This window comes from Harmonia axyridis, chromosome 5 (assembly GCF_914767665.1).
Source record: "Harmonia axyridis chromosome 5, icHarAxyr1.1, whole genome shotgun sequence".
NCBI classification, from domain to species: Eukaryota; Metazoa; Arthropoda; class Insecta; order Coleoptera; family Coccinellidae; genus Harmonia; species Harmonia axyridis.
The window spans coordinates 40,475,802-40,492,862 of NC_059505.1; the positions used below are offsets into that span (position 1 = coordinate 40,475,802).

The following is a 17,061-nucleotide window of genomic DNA, read 5'->3' on the forward strand; positions in this document are numbered from 1 at the left end:
ATTCGTCGTTCATTCGAGAGAACTTTCAGTTACAATATCAACAGGCTTTACAATGGTGTTCCCTATGAGTTTAAACATATATGTAGATCAAAATAGGTTCAAGAAAAAGATCTGAGCTAATCTCCTCGATTTGTCATCAGTATAATTTCTTGTGTATCTGTTCAAATTATGTTTGCTCACATTAATAAATTTTATTTCTTTTAATTCCTTTGTACTTTTATTTAAATTTTTTTTATTGAGTTATGTTCAAATGTAACTTCTGTAGACTACAAGGGTTAAGTGGTAGACCACCTTTGGGTGAACTTCCTTTGAGATTTTTGATGAAATGAAGACATTTTTTATTATTATTTTTTATAGCTCTTCAAGGTATATTCAAGATTCGATGTAAATTATTTTAAAGAGTCTTTCCATTTCCCATTTCAAGTTGCATCATTCGTATTAGAAAACATATTAGATTTCTACATCATATCTTGAATAAACCTGGATGAAAAGAGCTTTAAACATGCTGAGGTACCACAAGGAAGAGTACTTGGACCACTCCTCTTCTGCATACCCATTCAATTACCCCACAACGGGATATGCCACTGAGTACTGACAAAAGCACAATTTAAGGTTTTGGTCATAAAGATACAGGCAATATTGTACGAAAAAAATTTCCTGTACCATTTAAAGACTAGTTATTCAGTGATTTCGACAAACCAATTCTCATAACTCAAGAAGAATTAAGTTGTCACAGCGAAGGTGACTTGTAACACCGAAGTAACTTAATGGTTATTAAAACTACTCGAATCCTGTTTCAGGAAGCGAAACTGTTAAAAACATTGAGATTCCTGGTGACCATAAATGGTCAGTGCAGAAGTTATTAACACAAACGATTATTCTCACCTCGTAAGCAAATCAAAGATGAAGGATACCTACATATTGTTCTAGCGATCAGATATAGATATCGTCTCGAAGTAACTCGATAATCGAAAATGTAATTGATAGGAATGATGTTGCCCAAAATTGGAAAATATTGAGGTTGGATGGTACACTTGAATTTCCCAATAGTACATAGTTAGCGAGCTCCTAAAAGTAAAAAGAGCATATCAAACCCAAGATTTTGGCTGCGTATCTTAACCTCAAAATGTTTAAGATCACTTGTCGATCTATAAAAAACGTTTTTGTTTGGTGGGTCTGTGAGCAATATTTTAGAAGATATAACGATTTTTGTGTGATTTTTTCTGTTTTTTTTTTTTCAAAATTTCGAGTTCAAAATTTTCACTGTGAGATCTACGAATAATCGGTCAGCAGTGTTAGGATGATTCTTCATTCGTTCGTGGATTATCAACATAGAAACAGATGTTCGGAAAATAAAAACAAACTTTTCATTGCTATTACATCTACGTTTCGAATATTGCTACTAAAATCACGTGAATCTTCGATTAGAAAGTCATCGTTTTGAATCGCTGAAACTGTTAGTAACCGAAAATGGACCTGCAGTAGTTAATAACACAAACAATTTTCCACACCTCGTCAACAGTCACAAAACGAAGGATACCCACCATTCTAGCCGATCAAATGGTCTGTGGGAACCAACCAGAAAATTGATTGACATCTCTAAAGATAACAGCTATTGTGACTGCCGATCCAACCTGTTATACACATCTCTAGGTAATTAACATAAGGATAAGCCAGATTATTGTAATTAGGCACTGGTTACCGTCTAGTTCTTCTGCGAATTTTTTTTTCGAGAACGAGTTAATGATACTGACGAGGGAATAGATGATCCAAATTGTTCTGTATTTGGAGAGATGATCCAACACCTGATCCTTACTTTGCACGATCTACATGAAGGTCAGCAGACGTCATTTTGTAGTTTTATCAATTAATCTTATAAAGGGCGTTTTTTTTAGAGCTATAGAACTTTGAATTGCAATAAAACAAAGATGGATTATTCGATTGACATGAATTTCATTTATCCGCAAGATAATCTTGTGGCATTACATTTTAAATATGATTTCTGGCATATGACTGCCACGGCTGGCTCGGATGTAGTCCAATCTGGACGTCCAATTTTCGATGACTTTTTCCAACATTTGTGGCCGTATTTCGGCAATAACACGGCGAATGTTGTCTTCCAAATGGTCAAGGGTTTGTGGCTTATCCGCATAGACCAATGACTTTACATAGCCCCACGGAAAGTAGTCTAGCGGTGTTAAATCACAAGATCTTGGAGGCCAATTCACAGGTCCAAAACGTGAAATAAGGCGGTCACCAAACGTGTCTTTCAATAAATCGATTGTGGCACGAGCTGTGTAACATGTTGCGCCGTCTTGTTGGAACCACAGCTCCTGGACATCATGGTTGTTCAATTCAAGAATGAAAAAGTTAGTAATCATGGCTCTATACCGATCACCATTGACTGTAACGTTCTGGCCATCATCGTTTTTGAAGAAGTACGGACCAATGATTCCACCAGCCCATGAAGCGCACCAAACAGTCAGTTTTCTGGATGTAACGGTGTTTCGACATACACTTGAGGATTATCTTCACTCCAAATGGGGCAGTTCTGTTTGTTGTTCAACCAGAAGTGCGCTTCATCGCTAAACAAAATAAAATGGACGTAGTGCGCGATACGTATTCCGCACAGAACCATTATTTCCAAAATAAAATTGCACTATTTGCAAACGTTGTTCAGGCGTGAATCTATTCATGATGAATTGCCAAACGAAACTGAGAATAAATCACTTGACAGCTGTTAAATCGGTCGCCATCTTGAATAGTAATGCCAACTCAAAGTTATATACCTTAGTTGGATTTCTGTTCGTACGGTTAGCGATTTCTCGAAATTTTACAAAAAAAAAATTAAATTTAAACAGCTCCTTCTGGGTGTTGCAGTTTCATTGTCAGTCAGTATAAATTCATGAATCTTCAGAACATTGTTGCCTTCGTCATCGGAAATAATTTTGGTCAATGCTGGCATAGATTAAGAACTAGTCAGGTACCATCAATTTCTTCTGCAATTTTTTTTTAAAGGAACTAACTAATTATACTTCTTGCAAAGCAACAGATGATCCGAATTATTCTGTATTTGGAGAGATGATCCAACATCTGAACCTTCCCTTGCACGATCTGCGAAGGTCAGACGTGGTGTGGTACCTAAGGAAGAACGAAGAAAAAAAAGAGTCAGATAAAAGGTCTCGCTAGGCACGTCTGCTGTGTTATGACACAATGGAGATCGTTGAAGAAACCAATGGAAGAATCATGGTCGTTTCCGTCTTTTGTTGAGTCAAACTGAGATGAATAGGAGGTTTATTTTTGCGCGATGATGATTGGCAAGGTTATGGATTATGGGAAGAAGTGTGAATGAAATTGAAGGAAAAATTATGCGTTTGGGAGTTTCTGGTGTGGTTTTTGGTTGAACTGAGGACAGACAATTGGACGAGAATAGAATTGGTATGAGAAGAAATGCCAGAATACCAGGAGTTATTCAATTGGGAAGAACTAATTTCGTTTTTTTTAACACGACGAACGCAGTGGACACCCAAAAGAGGCTGTCACCGACGAAAAAATCAAAAAAGTTCACAAAATAATTTTGAATGACCGTAAAGTGAAGTTGATCGAGATAGCAGATATTGTGAAGATATCATCTGAACGTGTACTTCATATCATTCTCGAATATTTGTACATGAGAAAGCTGTGTGCAAAATGGGTGTCACGCGAACTCATAATCGATCAAGAGCAACAACGTGTTAATGATTCTGAACAGTGTTTGAAACTGTTTAAGTGTCGATATGTGACAATGGATGAACCATGGATCCATCATTTCATTCCTGAGTCCAATCGACAGTCGTCAGCTGAGTGGACTGCACACGATGAACCCAATCCAAAGCGAGGAAAACACAACAGTCAACTGGCAAGGTTATGGCATCAGTATTCTGGGATGCGCAAGGTATAATATTCATTGATTACCTCCAAAAGGGCCAGACCATCAACAGCGATTATTATATAAAGCGTTATTGGATCGTTTAAAGAATGAAAAACGGCCCCATTCGAAGAAAAAAGGTGCTGTTTCATCAAGACAATACAAGACAAAACAATATCACAAATCAATGAAAACAATGGCAAAATTGTAACAATTGGGCTTCGAATTGCTTGTGCATTCACCGTATTCGCTAGATCTGGCCCCCAGCGACTTTTTCCTGCTCTCAGACCTCAAAAGAATGCTCGCTGGAAAGAAATTTGGCGCCAATGAAGAAGTAATCGCCGAAACTGAGGCCTATTTTGAAGCGAAAGACAAATCGCACAAGAAAAATGGTATCGAAAAGTTGGAAGATCGCTATAATCTCTGTATCGCCCTCGAAAGCAACTATGTTGAATAATAAAATCTAATTTTGCCAAAGAAATTTGTTTTACTATGGTAGACCGGAAAATTTTGAATTGGCCTGTTACTTTCATAACGATATAGTAAAATTGTGGATTTGAAAATATATCACAATCCGACAACGTAATTTAACCATCTTAAGGACATTTAAAAATTGCGTATACTCCCTCTATCTTAGTTTTGTTACTTTTGATTGACGACAAATTCTTTTCAATGATAATAAATTCTACATAAGCCGTTTTACAACGATCTTCAAACTTTCAGTTTAATCGAATCGCTATTTTCTTGAGTTATTGGGAAAACAATTTTTACACAATGACTAAATTTTCAAATCGTGTAGGTACATCAATAATGAATAAACTTATCTTCAGATCAAAGACTTACTTGTTTTTATTCCAATCGAATCACCAAATCTAACATCACTTTCAGATACTCCAACATGTTGCACCACCAACTAACAAACTCATACTGAGCCGTTAAAATATTCATTTTAAGACCATAATTTCAACGGGATTCTTTCCGAGAAAAATGACTCCAGTTTCCCTGGAAAATTCCTCGAATAACCGAGTTTCATAAGAATTTCTCATCTCCCACAAAATCATTTCAATATAAAAATTGCGAGACAATTTTTTCCGAGCAGGACACATCGATTGGAATTCGAGATTGGTGGCCCGAGGGACCAGTAGATTCGTTGTTGTTATTGGATGTTAATGAGAAAAGAATGGCAAAATCAGACAAGCGGTGTTGTCCGAACTGTGTTGATTAATCGATGATAATAAGATTCGGTTAGAGAAGCTGTGACTCATTGCTGAACGAGTATAAATGGTAATTATGTGAATTTCGGACTCCTGCAGATCGTGGTGTGGTTCTTGTTTTATTATTTTGTATTTAAATGAACATTTGAAAGCGAAACAAGGAGGTATGCATCGGTTTGAGGAACATAGTTTCAGAAAACTTTGATCGACTGATCAACTCGTTGATCGTAATTTGAAATCTGCGGTGGATCTAAAAACTTTGGAGTTTCAGACAACTTTAATTGTTGGTGTAACGATTACATCGTTTTTCTACATTCATGCAAAAAGCAAAACTTTATTGAACTATATTTAGTGGAAAAAGGAGTTCTTTATTGCACTAGTGCAATAAAGTTTTTATTGCACTCATCGTCATTCTACTTCAACGTGCTGTCGCCAATTCTTCATTCACTTTCAACATGGGGGGTAAAAATAAAGTTTGAGTTAAATTGTTCGTAACGTATTAGTTCCTGTTTCAATGCAAATCAATATTAATAATAAAGTATTCAAGTTGCGCTTTTCATTTTCCTACACCTAGTGCCGCACCTCAATAAATCATTCTTTGCTTTTTGCATGAACGTAGAAAAAAATGTTGTATGCAACTCGTGCAATAAACATTCACTTTTTGCACTTGTTGCATAAATAACTATTCTGTGTTCGTTTCAAACTATTGTTTATATCAATAATAAAGGGTGATTTTTTAGAGCTATAGAACTTTAAATTGCAATAAAACAACGATGGATTATTCGATTGACATGAATTTTATTTATCCGCAAGATAATCTTGTGGCATTACATTTTAAATATGATTTCTGGCATATGACCGCCACGGTTGGCTCGGATGTAGTCCAATCTGGACATCCAATTTTCGATGACTTTTTCCAACATTTGTGGCCGTATATCGGCAATAACACGGCGAATGTTGTCTTCCAAATGGTCAAGGGTTTGTGACTTATCCGCATAGACCAATGACTTTACATAGCCCCACAGAAAGTAGTCTAGCGGTGTTAAATCACAAGATCTTGGAGGCCAATTCACAGGTCCAAAACGTGAAATTAGGCGGTCACCAAACGTGTCTTTCAATAAATCGATTGTGGCACGAGCTGTGTGACATGTTTTGTTGGAACCACAGCTCCTGGCCATCATGGTTGTTCAATTCAGGAATGAAAAAGTTAGTAATCATGGCTCTATACCGATCACCATTGACTGTAACGTTCTGGCCATCATCGTTTTTGAAGGAGTACGGACCAATGATTCCACCAGACCATAAAGCGCACCAAACAGTCAGTTTTTCTGGATGTAACGGTGTTTCGACATACACTTGAGGATTAGCTTCACTCCAAATGCGGCAGTTTTGTTTGTTGACGTAGCCATTCAACCAGAAGTGCGCTTCATCGCTAAACAAAATAAAATGGACGTAGTGCGCGATACGTATTCCGCACAGAACCATTATTTTCGAAATAAAATTGCACTATTTGCAAGCGTTGTTCAGGCGTGAGTCTATTCATAATGAATTGCCAAACCAAATTCTTTTTTCCATCTTTTTCAAATAACAAAAGTCTCACAACCTGCGTATTTTTCCCTTATCAGCTGATCAACCATCAACCATAGAGTTCTGTCACCATTTGATTCTGGAAAAAGGCTGTGCGTCCTTTGCTGCCATCTCGCGGACAAATGAGACCGTTTTTATCGGGTCAGATATTAGAATAGCGGTTCGGACCGACAACGGTATCTATCGTCTGTCCATTGTTTTCCGTTTCGCGGTAATTGTTGAAATTGCCGGAACGGTAAGACAACACGTCATTTGCTCGACGAGGATCCGGGAATTCCGGTATTCGGGGAGATTGTCGCAGAAAATGAAGACATAAAATCATCTTTATTGAGCTGTAAGCAAACGTGAGAACAGAAAAAAAAATAGACATTGACATCGGGTCAGTAGCTTTTACACACTGATTCGGTTATGTTAACTAATCTTTCAATTTGTTTGATTTATCTCATTTCTGAATGGCAATTAGTGTTTTGTATGAACGCCAATTTGCGAATTATTGTGATTTTGGACATACATTTTCTAAAATTATTATTGAACATTATTTATTATTATTACGTGTCTTGGCAACGTTGGTTTTTCATAAAACTAATAAATTTCAAAATGGTTATAATGGCAACACTTCAAACGATACAAGAATATGAGTGAGACAAAGAAATGCACACACATACAAGAGAATATTGATTTGGTAGCAGCATGTTCATGAGAAAATCCAACCTCATCTCTTCCACGTCCGTCTCAACAAATGAATATTCCTCAAACAACAACATGGAGAATTTTAAGGAAAGTTTTGGGTACTCTTGTATAGTGTAAGGGAGTCCTACAATTCCAACTCTCAAAGAGAATATCAGTAAATGGTACACAGGGATTGGCGCTGAGGTATTCAGACAGATATAATCAGAAGATGTCTGGAAAGTAACCTAGTAAGAAACTATGAGAAATGTAATATAGGAATACATTCCGACAGTCAGGCTGCAATAAAAGCACTGAACTCATATATCATCGATTCTAAGATGGTATAGGAATGTCGAAGGAAACTCAAAATAATGTGTTTTAATATGGCAGACCGGGGACTTTTCAATTGGCCTGTAAGTTTGGTAACAGCCCTCAGCCTTCGGCTTTGTAATGACTTTCATTACATAACACAAATGGACCAAATTCAGAGGTCAAATAGTTTAAAAATGAAGCAGTCTTAGATAAATGATAATTTAATTAGATAAGAGTTCATGGAACATAGTTATGAATTCTTGAATATATTAATTTCCTATGTGTTCATCATAATTGAGCAGTCAACTACGAAGAGCTGTAGCTTCAGGGCTTTCTTAACGAACTTTGACGCCAAGCTCCTGCATATTTTCTCAACTTGTTTCTACAATTACCTTACGAAACAAACATCACCAAATAAACATCGAAAAAAAAGTCTCATCAATCAAAACTACCCAAACTAGCGAATCTCTTCCTACCAAATCAAACAAAACTCACACTCAGCCTCTGCAACCGATAAAGTCGCCAGCCCAGCCATTAAATCTCACTTTTATCTAAAGATTAACGCCTATAGAATGCGACAAGGATGGCCAACACAACCATTTGTCATCCATCGTAGGTACACACACACATATGCTGTTGCATCACAACATCTATTTGCATGCATGATGAATGGCCAGATACCAGGATGTACAGTTAGATCGTCGAAAGAAGAAGAAGAAATGGTTGTTTATCGTTTTTTTGCTGCGTTTCGATGATTGCTGTTCGAGTTTTCGCATCTCGGCCGTTTCTAGATCGAGCTATATAACGGTTGTTGTGTTTCGGTTGTGTTTGGGATTGGGAGCGAAAGAATTGAGATGTAGATTCGATTCCGATTATGTAGTTGGTTGATACGGATTGTTTGCTGAAGATGTAGGGATAACGATTTGTTTTGCTTGTAGATGCAGAAGGAATCAGAGTGAGGAATAAAAGGAGTTTGTTTATTGAATTGATGGTTTCATTTTGATATTGAAAAAAATGAGGATATTTCAATTAATAATTCCATTGATGATGGAAAATTATATCAGCCAAATGGACGCCAAGGCTACGGTTGCATCACCATATCTTTTTCATGACACATTCGCACATACATATCTGTATGTCCTCGATAACTTCACTAATTCCATCGTTAAGGTCTTCAATCGATTGTGGAGCATTGGCATTGGCGCTGTCCTTATCTTCCACTTGGCCCCAAAGAAAAAAGTCCAAATGTGTTAAATTACAAGATCTCGAAGGCCAATTGAGATTACCTCTTAACACGACCAGGAAACTCTTCTTGCAAACGTGCTATTTTTCGTTGCTTGTGTGGAACATGGGGACGTCCTGTTCAGGGATTCATCAAGCCATGTAGCTTGACATTTTAACCAACTACTTGACTTGAAAATCAAGCTCGTAAAAAATTACATACTTGAGCTTGGCTTGACTTGATTTTAGATATTTATTGCTCAACTTGATATCAAGAGACTTGATATTACTTGAGCTTGATATGCACGCGTCGCACGGTATATATTTCTGCAATCTCGTGCTCGATTAGACTTAATAAGGGGATTCCTCGAGCGACTGAAGCGTTCGCCAGTGTGACTTTATTAGTAGTTTTCTCACATTTCTATGAAATCTATTGGTAGATTTTGGTAGTTTCAGAAATATCTTTCCAAATTTGGCCAAAATGACCAAGGATTTTTTATCAACGCCAGCATCTTCAGCTCCTGTTGAAAGACAATTTTCCAGAGATGCTCTTATTGTAACAAAAACCCGCAATTGGTTAGACGACAAATCTATAATCTATATCATGTTCTTAATTAGATCATGGATGAAAAATTATGAAATCAAACAAAGCCCAGAGGTTTCTCAATATTGAGAAACTTTATTTTTTTATTATTTGATATATTCGTTTTTTTATACAATTAATTTAATGAATAAAAGTGTTTCTTGCAAGGTTCCTTCTCATTTCATTATTTTCTTATTGATGTGACACTACACAATAAAACTGCTAAAATCAAGTACCTTGATATGTTTCAAGTACTTGATAAATAAATACTTCACTTGACTTGAGATTGAAAACTTACTACCTAACATGAGCTTGACTTGAAATCGAGTCAAGCTCAAGCCCAGTAGCTTTGTGGAATGCCTGATTCCCAAGATCAGTTATTCAGTCTCATCACTAACTTGTCCCAATAGCTCAAAGCTTCAGTATTGCTGACCGAAAAGTTACTTCACGACAACCCAAAAAAGGTTAATTTTTGCAAACTGTAACTGCAAAACTTTCACTATTTTTAAGTGAATTTCAATGCGTTTTTGAAGCATGTATCGTTCCATTTTCAGTAATAGCGTAATTTTTACTTGCCAAATGTTAAAAGATGATAGCTTCAGAAGTGATATTCAAAATGAAACCTCTCATTGCAACAATCTGTAGAATTGACAACGATTTTTTGGTTGTTAGGTTTCAAATTGAAAGTTGATCGGTCAGTCAAAGTTTTATAAAACTCACAGTCAGTTTTCAAGTTCAAGGAGAAATCGTACACAGACAAACTTCCAGCGTCTCATTAGCCTTCTGTCACAAGAAATAGCTATGAATATGACGACCCGGTTCATGATAATTTTCGCTAAGAATCTACAGCATTGCGTGAAAAACGCCATTTCGAGTTTTTTACTTTCGCGAGACGGTGAAAGCCGAAACCATAGAAAAGAACCGCTGTATCCGGACGTCGCCATTTAACCATAATGACGCTTAATAGAGAGTACTGTCAGTTGATGTTGGAACTCAGCTGATGGAGAGAAAATACTGCAAATTTTACACTATGGTTTATTATTCTGTCGTAAAATATCTCATATCATTAAAAGGAATTGTTAATGTAATGAATAAAGAAATAAGTTCTGGGTGGATTTGAACCCAGATCCTTAGCGGGAAAAATCGTGTCTAGGGATTCACGGCTTGGCTTGATTTTCAAGCTACTTTACTTGAGCTTGACTTGATTTCAAGTCAACTCAAGTCAAGTAGTAGTTTTTCAATCTGAAGTCAAGTCAAGTATTGATTTATCAAGTACTTGAATCGTATCAAGTTACATGATTTTTAGCAGTTTGATTGTGTAGTGTCACATCAATAAAAAAATGATGAAACGAGGAGAAACCTTGCAAAAACATTCTTAGAACCGAAGATATCAACTTTTTTGAAAAAGAAATATAGATTAAATCACTATAAATCATAACAAAATGAAAGAAATAAAAAATTGAATTTTCTTAATATTAAGAAACCTCCAGGCTTTGCTTGATTTCATAATTTTCCATCCAGGATCTAAGACACCTGAGGCATCTTATAGGTGTGTCGCCTAACCTATTGCGGGTTTTTGTATCTGTAAGAGCAGCTCTGGAAAATTTTCTTTCAACAGGAGCTGAAGATGCTGGTGTTGATAAAAAATCCTTGGCTCTTTTGGCCAAGTTTGAAAAGATATTCCTGAAACTACCAAAATCTACCAATAGATTTCATAGTAATGTTAGAAAACTACTAATAAAGTCAGGCTGGCGAATGCTTCAGTCTCTCGGCGCTTGAGTAATCCCCTTATTCAGTCTAAGCACGCACGAGATTCCAGAAATATATGCCGTGCAACGCGTGCATATCAAGCTCAAGTTATATCAAGAAGCTTAATATCAAGTCAAGCAATAAATATCTAAAATCAAGTCAAGCCAAACTCGAGTATGTAATTTTTCACGAGCTTGATTTTCAGGTCAAGTAGTTGGTTTAAATATCAAGCTACTTGGCTTAATGAATTTTCTTGGAATGATCCAACCCAGAAATATTCCGTCAGGGATTTTTTCTTGTTTTTCCTTCTCTTGTAGGTTCTGGGCCAATAAAAGGAGTTTTAACTCTTTTTCTGTGTAGTTTTTTCATTGCTGACTTAAAACTTCCTCTTCAGAAATAGTAAAATCCTATATTATTGTTATCAAATTACAGAAATGGTTGAGTTGCTTAGTTGTAGAATATGTGTTGGCATTATTGGCAAATCCTAGTATTGTGACAAACCTTCAAGCCTTGGGCGGCAATGCCCAACTATCATGAGCTTCAGGAGCACGTCCATCGGCATAATACATAACATATACGAGTAGCATGTTTCGTTTGGACACCGTGTATACTCCATCGACCATAGTCCGCAATTAACTGAAACCTGAACCTAATCAAATCAAGGAAGCCTTTCGAGTGAGCGCGCCCGATGAAAAATTCAAATTGCGGAATGGAATTGTTAACACCGCCAATTTCAATCTAATTTCGACACAGAACACGTATCTCTCTCTGCCTCTCTATGTCCATGCTAATTCCAACAAGCAGTCATTACAATCTAGCCGGCGCGAAACATCGATAATTATGATTACCATTTCATCACAAATTAATAATTACAGATACGCTAATTCACCTATCGTTACTTTCATTATAGGTTATAAGGTGATCAATCATTATTTCGACGATGCGACCGGCTTGGTATGGTTTGCCTGAAGAAGCTTTGCGTGTACGGGTAGCCTTAGGAGTCAAGGATTCGTATCATACGTTTGTTTCCACCACGTGGTCCTGTTTCGTGGCATTCTTGGGATGGTAGAGTGTTGACGAAACGGCTGGTTTGGTTCTAACACCTCTTCGTAAGCCTACGCACAACTAGACGTTCGTTTGGAGACTTCTGGTCAGAAGGTCACTAGATTACTGAATTCTTCTACTTATGGTTCTATCTATATCGCAATTTGGAGAAGAGTGTTTCTTAAAGATGCTTGCTCGTGAAATTCTAGACTATTTTGTCCTTAGATCCCCTCAGATTGGACAAACTCCTTTCCTTGGCATATAATCATTCTGTAGTATAGGTAAATGTCCCTACAAGAAACAATTTCAGGAGGAGAAAGAAACTGGAAGAGAATCACTGGCGGAATCTCTCTGGATTGGATCATTTCAAAAAGTTCCTTTGAGACTCTGATACTGCAAGATCTCAGAAGTATCTGGATCTAAGCAAGAATTTGCTTCACCTCCCCATTGAATTCCTTAGGATGTATTTCACCTTCAGGAATCATCTCATGAGAGTGAGTTCAGTAGCAAACAAAGAGTACAGATTCTATAGAGGGAGGAAGAAACTCTAGATCACCTAGTAACGGAATGCCTTGTCATCGCTAGTCAACGCAAAAAATACTTCGAACAAGAGACTTGTAGAAGTTAAGAAGGAACCTTCTTGAGGCCATCCCAGATACTGGAGTTCATTAGAAGTCCGAGAAGAGCTCTGATGGGGTCACAAGACCATAAGGTTACGATGGAATGAAATCCCCTTTTAAATTCAAAATCTTCATCCTATAAAATTTGATTCTTCTCGAAAATTCAACTCTATTTGCAACATAGTCACCTTTAGGATTAATTCAACAATCCTCTAACTTTTCAATACCTTTTTCTGCGGATAGATTAGTCTTTTCTTTCGAAATAGTCCTCAACCTCGGTAATCACTTTTTAGTTAGAGCCCAATTTATTCCTATGGAGTACCTCTGAATTGTTATTGTCGATGGAACAGAGTCTGAATAGCCTTATCAAGCAATTCTTTGCTTGCACAGTATTTTTACCAACAAAAAAACAGTGTCTTATCAATACATAAAACTCGTTTTTAACCATTTTTGAAGCAGATATAGCGCCACTCAACCTTCAATATCTCGACCCAGACAAAACACTGTTCCAAAAAATTGAGAAGCATCTTTTGAAGCTTGGTGAAGGTGGTATATATTCATTTGTCTATAAATATAATTTCAATAACGACTCAAGAAACTATATCAGCCGATTATTGAAATACAATTTCATTTATGATAATTGCAAACAACAATCATTCGATTTTTAATGAAATACCCATAATAAATGATGCAATATGCGATGATGCATTTCATGTATGGGTTGTTTGTGGCTGAATAATTGGTAAATTATCAATTTCTACGGCTATTAAAAAGAATGAATATTTGTCGAGTCTATGAAAAGATATGAGACTTATATTTGATATGTCAATTTGCGAAGAAAAGTGAATTGTGATATATGGAGAATACTCAAAATTTGTAACGAATCAAACAAGAAAGCAATCCTTTCTATTTGAATTAAAATTAGATTTTATCTCAGCGATCTGAACACCGATAAAGTTAGCATTCAATTATGAACTGTACCACACAGAACTATGTTTACTTCAGTTTAAGATATCATTTTTAAGAAAAATCTGATGTAATTAGGTCCACTAGTGAATAATCTGTAATGAGACTCTTTTCAAATGGTGGATAGATTTGTATCGAGAAATTACACACGATATTTTTGATGGCCTTTGAAAAACATAGTATGTATTAACAAAAAAGCAAATGTATGAACCTCTTAGTGCAATCTAACTGCAAAAACTTAATAAAACCATAATTTTGGACAAATCAGTACCTAAAAAACAACTAGCTTGAATTTTCATTGGTTGATTTGTTTCGAACAGTTAACATCGATTTGATTCTTTTCTGATTCAAGTAACCCTTACATATTCTCGTTAAAAAAATTTACTTGTTCAATATCAACACTGAAGGACTGTTTGTTTCAAGATTCAAAGAAATATCCAGCTTTATGTCAACATAATAGGATTATGCATCTTATATTTTAGTGACGACAAAAGAATCAACGATGCCTACAATGAAGGCAATTAAATATTCAAAAAACAGCTAATAAATACAGGGTGTTCCTAAATAGGTGATACAAAGTAAAATGAAAGATTCCTTGGACAATTTAAAGAATAGAAAGTCCTATAATCATGATCCCGCAAACTCTTTGTTTTCGAGATACAGGGTGTTTCTTGTAGTCCTACTTTTTTGTGATGATTGTACCAGTTTATTGAATCTTTATTAATCTCCGCTACAGATTGGATAAATAACTACCAAAACTCATAATTAATTTATTCATCAAAGCTTACTAAATGGATCTTTATATAAGTTTGGATTTTCCTCAGGATTACTACAGAATTGTTTGATTTTCATCCTCGAAATTGGTATCAGATACGACAAACCTACAAGAAAGCAAAAAGTGTAGTGCTGGACCGAAGTTTCTTCATATATTTTTCTAAACTACTAGTGGTCCATCAAAAACAAGTTGTGGGGAAGAGATGCGGGCACTGTTCTAGAAAAAAATATTTCCCTGTAGATTTGAATTCGAAATAAGCATATCACATGATGGAATCTTCAAATTGGAATATCTTTACCAAATTTAAGTTGAAAATATTGTGAAGGAAAAGTGCTATGATAAAAAAATCAAACTTCAACACTGTGTATCTCGAAAACAAAGCGTTTGAGGGCCCATATGACTTGTTTCCTCAATATCATCCTAAGAATTTTCGTTTGTACCTCTAATTTAAGAACACCCTGTATATTTAGGAACAACCTGTGTTTCCTAACACTGATTTGTCGGTTCGAAAGAGTCAACATGGATTTAATCGTTTTCCAATTTTATTCACCCTTAAACAATTAATTGCTTCAATATAAACACTAAAGAAAATAATTGTTTCAAACTTCGAAGCTATCCTCAACATAACATCTCTAAGATCAAAATAAACTTATCGAAAAGCCTTTCGTACCCAAAAAACCACAAAATCCCGCAACCCCTACACACCTAATACCTCAACACGTCCACCCCTCTCGAATTTCCCGACCCCTCTTCATTCTCCCTAGGATTTTCCACCTCGACCATCACCCTACACCGGAAAACTCACCTAATAACAGCAAACACGCTCCAATTAAACACAATAAGGACACCAGGTGATGTGCAATCCAGGTGCGCGCGAACCACCGCGAGAGTGCGCCCCGTGCTACGCTACACCGACACTGCTGCGTGCTCTTGGTCTTGGCCGCTTCGGCTGCGCGAACGGTCTGAGGTCTGAGAGTCGGCGAAGAGACGGAGAGAGAAGTGTGCCCCCCTTTCTGGCCAGGTAGAGGTCACTCACTCGGTCACAACTGCGGACCGTGACCTTACTATTTGGCTAATTACCCCAGTTATGGAACTTGGCTGGCCATTGTTGAGGTTCGGGAGTATAGTCCAGTCTATTATGTGTTTTTTCACAGGACAGTTTTGGAGTACTTGGTTTTGATTCAGTTTTTGGGGTCGAGCGTATTGAGATGATGTAATTCTGTACGTTTTATTGAATTAAAAATAGCTAGGTTCTGACAGAAAAGATTCTAATCACATCAATTGATTTGACAGACTTTTAATCGATTAGTTTTTGTTTCAAAATTTGCTATATGTGATAAACAATATCTAACACTTGAGAACATCTTCAACACTTTCCCTTGTTAGAATAGTTTATATAACAGACAAAACAAAAATTAAGAAAGTCCCATCCTTGAACACATTATTAACAATCTTGTTCGGGGCAAAGGCTTAGTAAGAACAACAGCAACTTGTTCTTGAGAACTTATGAAAAAATGTTTTAAGTCAATATGCTTTGTTCTGTGATTTTGAGCTGATCTTACTGCTGCAGAGATATCTATTTGCAGTACAGGAATGTGATCTATAGTTTGATAGTAGCTGAAAATAGTCAATTCAACCATATCACTTCTTTCGTGGCTTCATTTGCAGCAACAAGTTCCGCTTCCGTAGTTGAAGTAGCAATAATACTCAGTCTTTGACTAGACCAGGATATTATTCCACCAGTAAAATTAATCACAACTCCTGAAGTGGATCTGCCAGCTTTTGTGCATCCACTAAAGTCAGCATCACTATAGCATTCCAATTCTTTAGCTGACATTTCAATGAATTTCCCTGATTTGAGGATCTCCGAATCTGTTTCTATTGGAGTCGAAACAGGTCTGCAATTAGAGAAATTAAACCTCTTCAATTTTTTTTTTTGCTTATGCTTGCTGACTTATTCTTATGACTCCCTCTGGATCAGTTGTGATTTCTATAGGTTGTTTTTTTTCGAGGTATATAACTTTAAGTTGGCATTACTGTTCAAGATAGCGACCGATTTAACAGCTGTCCAGTGATTTATTCTCAGTTTGGTTTGGCAATTCATCATGAGTAGACTCACGCCTGAACAACGCTTGCAAAGAGTGCAATTTCATTTCGAAAATAATGGTTCTGTGCGGAATACGTATCGCGCACTACGTCCATTTTATTTTGTTTAGCGATGAAGCGCACTTCTGGTTGAATGGCTGCGTCAACAAACAAAACTGCCGCATTTGGAGTGGAGCTAATCCTCAAATGTATGTCGAAACACCGTTACATCCAGAAAAACTGAATGTTTGGTGCGCTTTACGGGCTGGTGGAATCATTGGTCCGTACTTCTTCAAAAATGATGATGGCCAGAACGTTACAGTCAATGG

The 17,061-nt window shown here is 36.6% G+C and overlaps 1 protein-coding gene across 5 annotated transcripts in view; it reads right to left on the minus strand.

Moving 5' to 3' along the window:
• LOC123680368 overlaps positions 1 to 15,622 on the minus strand; it is a 130,050-nt gene extending 114,428 nt beyond the window's left edge. For 4 of the 5 annotated variants that reach the window (XM_045618235.1, XM_045618237.1, XM_045618236.1 and 1 more), the window contains exon 1: positions 15,453 to 15,622. The gene's annotated coding sequence lies outside the window, so the exon portion shown is untranslated. Of the gene's footprint in view, positions 1 to 4,750; positions 4,768 to 15,452 lie in introns of those variants that run through there. The other variant, XM_045618234.1, reaches the window with a different exon arrangement.
• Between the last annotated feature and the right edge of the window lie 1,439 nt (positions 15,623 to 17,061).